Source organism: Parambassis ranga, chromosome 4 (assembly GCF_900634625.1).
Source record: "Parambassis ranga chromosome 4, fParRan2.1, whole genome shotgun sequence".
In the NCBI taxonomy this organism is placed as follows: Eukaryota; Metazoa; Chordata; class Actinopteri; family Ambassidae; genus Parambassis; species Parambassis ranga.
In genome coordinates, this window is record NC_041025.1 from 12,994,713 (window position 1) to 13,001,451 (window position 6,739).

Consider the following 6,739-nt stretch of genomic DNA (forward strand, 5'->3'; position numbering starts at 1 on the left):
TAAAACAGTGCATAACCTTTTCTGATGCTTCCTGCTAAATGCAAAGTTTTCCTGGCTAGTTGGGGCGTGATAAGTGGGTCAGAGCTGTCAGATGTTGAAATGCGTCCTCTTCACTGTTTTTCTCCTTCAAAATACGCCCCTCTTGACAAACAGAGATGCAACAAGAGGTAGGAAATGTTTGTAGAAGGTCTGTCAGGTGCATTAGGCTGTCAGTCACAGATGAAAAGCGGCTTCATTTGCATGCTGAATCTGTTTATGAGATTCTTCCAGCAGTCGACAGAGAGAGAGGGGCCGGACTCATCAGGTGTTCCTGGTTAGTGCTGAGCTCCAACCTAAAAGAAACACAGGCACCTGGTTAGGCAACAGTCTTAAATCCTCTCTGATAAAGCTGCAATTAGGACATTTAATTTGCACTACATTTTTCTAATGAAGAAGATTAAGTCATTCCTTCCTTGTTTCATCATTCAGTGTGATTGTGTGTGGGGAGAACACAGCACCAGCACACGCCGTAATGACACTCAATTAGAAAGCTGATTATGGTGTCATTATGTCCACATTAGCAGTAATGAATGCATGATCATAAACACTGATATCTCCATTACCTCACCCGTCCCCCCCCCCCGCCATCCTCCCCATTTGTCGGTGCTCTGTTACAGTAGACCATTTGTTCACTTGTTGACCCCCTTCATTCATTCACTCACATGATGGAGGACAAGACAAAGTGCTGTGGAGGCTCATTAATAATCTAAAATCACATCTCCTGCGGCCGACCGGGTTTCAAATCATGGAGGAAATGTGATACGTAAAACCATTTTTACCTGCTCACCCGCCTGAAAGGAACGGTGATGGGGCTATTTGCTTGAACAAATGTGATACTGAGATATGAATGAATGTGCCTGTGTGTGTTAGGGGAGGGCACAAAGGGTGAGAGCATGCACACACACACACACACACATACACACACAGAAACAAAGAAAGAGAGAGAGAGATGAGAACGAAAATTGAAGTGCTTTACTGTAATGAGTACAGAGCTGTATTCAAAATTATAGTAACTTACTATTGTGATTGGAGAGATGATAGTGACTTTGAGACAAAAAGAAAAACAGACTCAGTGTATGGAGATACAAAAAGGGCAGAAAACTGAGTAAAATGAAATCATGAAGACAGATAGAGGAGCTAAAGATGGATGGACAGAGCAGAAGTTCCTGTGGTGAATGGGCAGTGGTACAGAGGAGACAGGAGAGGATTGCTGGCACAAACTGGTCTGACTCTCCTCTGCATGACCATGGCAGAATGTCTTTCCATACACTCGCTGCCTCTCTCTCTCTCTCTCTCTCTCTCTCTCTCTCTCTGTCGCGTTCAGTTCAAAGGTTTTCTATCTGCTACTTCATCAGCCGGTGTCTCTGGGGTGCTCGGTGCACCAGACTGGCAGCAGGATGACACACATGGGAGGCGGCACTCACACTGTGATGGAATGGGCACATCCGTGTGTGTACAAAATAGACCCGCTGTGTGTGTGCAAGCAATTACAATTTTTCATTGCATTTGAGTGATGCCAAAAAAACCCAAAAAGGTCAGAAAACCTTGAAACTGATTTGAAAGACTCAGTGATAATAGATGCATGTCAGACACCTGCAGCTGCACCAGAAACACCTTTTAACTATGAGGCTTTTTAACTTTGAAACCAAACCTTATACACGATATTTATTTTTATGTTCTTGGGCAGTGACATTAGAAATCACCTGCTGTTACTCTAGTTGTTATGGGCTGTTATGTTCTTCAGCATGGAGGAGGACAGGGTATACATTCAAACATTGTGTTGTGTGTTTTTCTTTTGCAGGCCATGTTGCACCAAAGAGCTACAAAACAAAAGACAACCGAACTTTCCTGAGTTCCTTAAAGATGTTTCAAGGAGCATCCTCTGTTCTGAACTGATACATTTGCTTTCCACATATCTTACCCTCACCTAACAGTCCATCTTTCCAGGCTTTAGGGTATGCATGTGTTTTGACTGTAAACACTTGTGTGTGATGGAGACTGATGGACTGCATTACAGACAGACAGAGTAAAGACACATTCCTCCACGAAAAAGGGTTGTGACACGTTGTAACACAAGCATGTGAAGTTATCATCTAAATACTAATTTATTAGTCAGTGAATGGAAGTTTGGAGCTGTCTGGAACATTATAGGCATTTTTCACGTCCAATAAAATAACAGAATACATTGATAGATTAATCATGGACAATCAATTATTATTTAATAGAATTGCTGCAGATCTATTAGACCAGCCATTACACTAAAGTAGGGAAAACACAGCCAGTGTGATCCTGCTGTGAAACTGCCCACTCACCCTTACACACACACACACACACACACATACGGGCAGCTGCATCCGACTCACCCTGTAGGTACCCATACTTAGAGTGAGTGGGAGCAAAAAAAAACAAACAAACAAAAAACCCCAAAAACAAGATCATTGGTGACAAAACCCACACACTGGGATCTGGGATTTCCATTCTGAATGTGGGCAGAGGAGCTAAAAGGTACAAACAGAACCTCCTTATCTGATTCAACCTGTAATTATTTAGTGCCAGCTCTGTTCCATCTCTCCAGCTCTCATCATCGACTCATCGTTGAGTTAATCATAAATAGACTAAACATGACAGAGAAAAGGGACATTTACTACATTATGCAGCAGGTATAGCATTACTCCTACATACAGTATGAAGTGGACTGATCAGGTTTCACACAAATCTAAAAAAATCTGCTTTACAACAAGCCAGAATCAGTGGTCAAATAGATCAGTCCCATGGACTGTGTGTGTGTGAATAAGTCACTGGGAGGAAGAGGGAGGACAGACAGAGATTGCTCAGCTTATTTTCCTCCTCGTTAAGTCTCGCTCCCACCATCACCTTCCATCAGCCTCACACACACACTGCTGCACTGCACATACATGCACAACCCTGTTGTCCATCAGCTTCATCTCGCATTAGTTCTCGCCCACTCCATTTCCCCTCCCGGACACTTCCTCAAAGCACCGATGAGACCCCTGAGATGAAGGGAAGTGAAGCGGACACTCGTCAGTCTTCATCGAAAAGCCCTTAAATGGACATCTCTCTCTCTCACACACACACATATACACACAGTGCACCACAGGAAACTCATTCATATTCAAAAATACACAATGGCAAGGCCACATATGGACAGAGGCAAACTTGAAAATGGAGAATTTATATCACGCAACTATCGGCCTTGACTTCCAGCATCTCTATCAACACGAATAACAGATTACAGGCATTTATGCCTTGTTGTGTATACTAGCAGCTGTTTTCTAGTTAAAATCTGCATGTGACTACAGCAATTTGTGTGTTTTTTAGGATAGTAGTATGGATGAAAAAGTCTCCCTGGGGATGGAGATCCTTCTGGTTTAATGTATTAGGCTGGCTGTTCCCAGGGAGGCACATTTACGCACAGACACTGTGGCTCTGTCATCACTTTCTCACAGAGCCATTTATCAAGCTAATGTTGACAGAACTCATCAGGGTAAATGAAATGAAGAGAGCTGAAAATAATTTAGTTACCTCTCAGGTGACCAAGGTGTCACCTTTTCCCTCCTCTATCCACTATCACACACACACAGGTCTTTACATTCTTCAGTTGATACAATCCAGTTCAATAGCTTCACTGTGGGGTGGAAAACTTAACTATGATATCATTTTTATTAGTATTTTAAAAGACCAATGCATTGTATTAAAAAGGGTGAGCTGTAGTTTGACTGTGTTGTTTGAACCACAGCAGGGAGCAACAAAGTTCCAAAGGACACTAGGCTAAATTTAAGCCACTAACGGTCACAGACAGCCAAACATTCACCCACTGGTTTCCTCACAGCTTTAACAGCCAACTGAAAATGGTACAATATCTACTCAACATCAAAATTCACATCCAACGCGAGCGTGATCTTTCAAGCACGCAGATAGCCAAACCTAGCCAGCCCCCACAAGGCTCAGTGCAGAGACAGCCTTGATTTGTCATTATTTATAGCCTGAGCAAAGCTACTCTCTAAAAGTAATTAGACTTTGGAAACAAAGAGAAAGGGAGAAAAGAGCATCCAGAGCAAGTGGCAGGAGCAAAGAGAGAGAGAGAGAGAGAGAGAGAGAGAGAGACGGTAAATGTTCCCAGTCTCAGCCACAGCCTGCTGGGAATTGAATTAACCCTTTCCAATTTGCTGCTTATAAAGATAAAGTGGACCTGAAGAAAAGGCAAAGAGGAGCTGCTTCAGCTCTACAAGCTCAGGTGGGTATCCCCGTCACATCTGAGGAGAGCTAACGCAGTTTTCAAATCAAAGATGACGCAGTTAGAGGTACATAACTGCAGATAAACCTGCACACCACAGAGGGAGGCTCCTGTAAAAAAAATAATTGATGCCATCCATCATTGTGGCTTATTGATATGTTTGATTTTCTTTTTTTGGTGATACATGTGTGTCTTGGTCGGTTTGTCAACTTGGGAAGCCCCCCCACACCCCCCGAGGTGTGTCAGTGGTTAATGAGGACGATGGGGACCAGGTCACCTTGAGCTGTGAACAACAAACCCTCCCCTGCAGTTCAAATAGCTCAAGGTAAAACAATAAATAAATCATGCAGATTTTTTTACATATGTGAGAAAATTTGAACACAACCAGGTATTTTTAGCACCTGAGTTAGACAAAGTGTTTGTGGAGTCATTCCTCTTTACACTTGGCTAACATCTCAGCTCACGACCAGCCAGCTCCTCAGATAGCCCTCGTCATAATTAGGCTGGCAGACAGTCCGTAGCTATGGTAATGGTTATAAAGTTGGGCAATTAAATATTCTGCTGTTCCAACGCTGCTCTGTGCACACACTGCAATGTGTATTTGCATGTGAGACGGACATAGAGACACAGAAAGACAGACAGAAGGAGCACCCTGTACTTTTTACTGAGTGTACATGCAAATAAGAAGGCAGTGCTGCGAGAGGAAAGCACTTCAGACTGCTGACCTTTGAATACAAAAAGCAACACAACAGAGCCTGACTGTCGTATTTTTACAGCTTGAATCTTACAGCCAAAAATTTTCAAAGAACAAAAGTGGTCTGCAGGAAAATGTTCACGTCAGCGCACAGAGACACTTATCCCACAGTGAACCGGTAGAAATGAACAAGGGATGCAGCTAAAGGGGGAGAAAGACAAATGGGGCTGTACACAGATGAAGGAGCAAAGGGGGGAAACAAGCCCTTTGTGATTCTCACCAGCAGCAAAGCAGCTGAACTATTCCGTCTTCAAAGCTGCCTACAATCTATCATTTTATCACCCGCCCACATGAAGTCTATTTTCTCTATCAGCATATTTAGGAGTTTTCAAGGTCACCCCTGCATCAAAAGTGAAAGAATTCAAACGTCCAGATCTTTATGTATAAGATGAGACATCAATTTATTTACAGCTGAAAATCTCCTGACAGGGTCACGAACAGCATGGTGAACTTTAAGTGGGATCAAATCTCCACACATCAGGTAGAGGAGGGAGGGAGAGGGGGTTCCCATCTATTTAGTCTCCATCCTCTCTCCTGGATGTTTGTGTCACTCTCCCTGACGTCCTGATGCTGCGGTATGTCTGACTGCCACCCGGGAACACTTTGATGGAGTTGAAAAGGATGCTGGATGTCCTGCTGCTGCTGAGTACAGCTATTAAAATCTGGAAATGTGTTTTCTAAATTGTCAAGAATGTGACTTGGGTAAAAGAATAAATGTATATAGTGGGCGCCCACAGAGACTCATATTATACAGACATTCAGACACATATGGTGTGTAATGTGTGAGAGGCTACAGAGCAGATGACTGACTCATAATGCGCTTCATGGCATGCTGTCACTCCTACACTACAGAATGTTATGTTTCTCTTCAATGAGGTGTTTCAGCTGTTTTACGTTTTTGTCTCAGAATCTAAATGAGGTTTAACAACAGGAGGATAATGCACAGTGTCTCTACACTGTAAAAACAACATAATAGATATAAGGTCATTTTGTGCTCAGTGTTAGGAGAGTCATGGTGTGACTCCTGTGCTGAAAGGCCATGTAACTACAATGACTGTTGAAATAATGGATTAACTTTGACTATAGACTTTGCAGCAACATGATTATAAAGCTTCTCTTTGAAGGTTTTCTCTGCCATGCTCCATCCATCACATCATTATCGCTTCTCTCCTCATCATCATCATGTCCTCACTGAAAAACGCATTTGGTTGATTTTACACCTGCCAAATGCGACTCATGGTTATGATTCTGCTAACAGAACATATGGCAACATGTGACATTATGTTCTTAATCGTGTTTTTAAACTACTGGTTAAGGTTAAGCATTAAAAACAGGGTATGGAGTTAGATAAAGATAATCTTTAAATACATAAAAAAATAAATAAACACAATTTACAAGAAAAACCACTCCTGTTGCACAGACGCCATTTTTTGGATCACCACATTTTATGTTTTCCTGGTGAGGATGGGCTGGATTTAAAACTGTCATATGCTGCAAAATATTTCTGTTAATATTTTATATTATTACGTTCTCAAATGTTATAGTAGATATTATTTCCATTCGAAAATCCAGAACATATTTCACACAAAGAGCATTTGATATATTAATAAATATTGGTCTCTTACTTTTCCCATTTTTCTGATTTTAAGTTCTACTAAAACTATCAACATTTAGTTTGACATTTAGTTCAG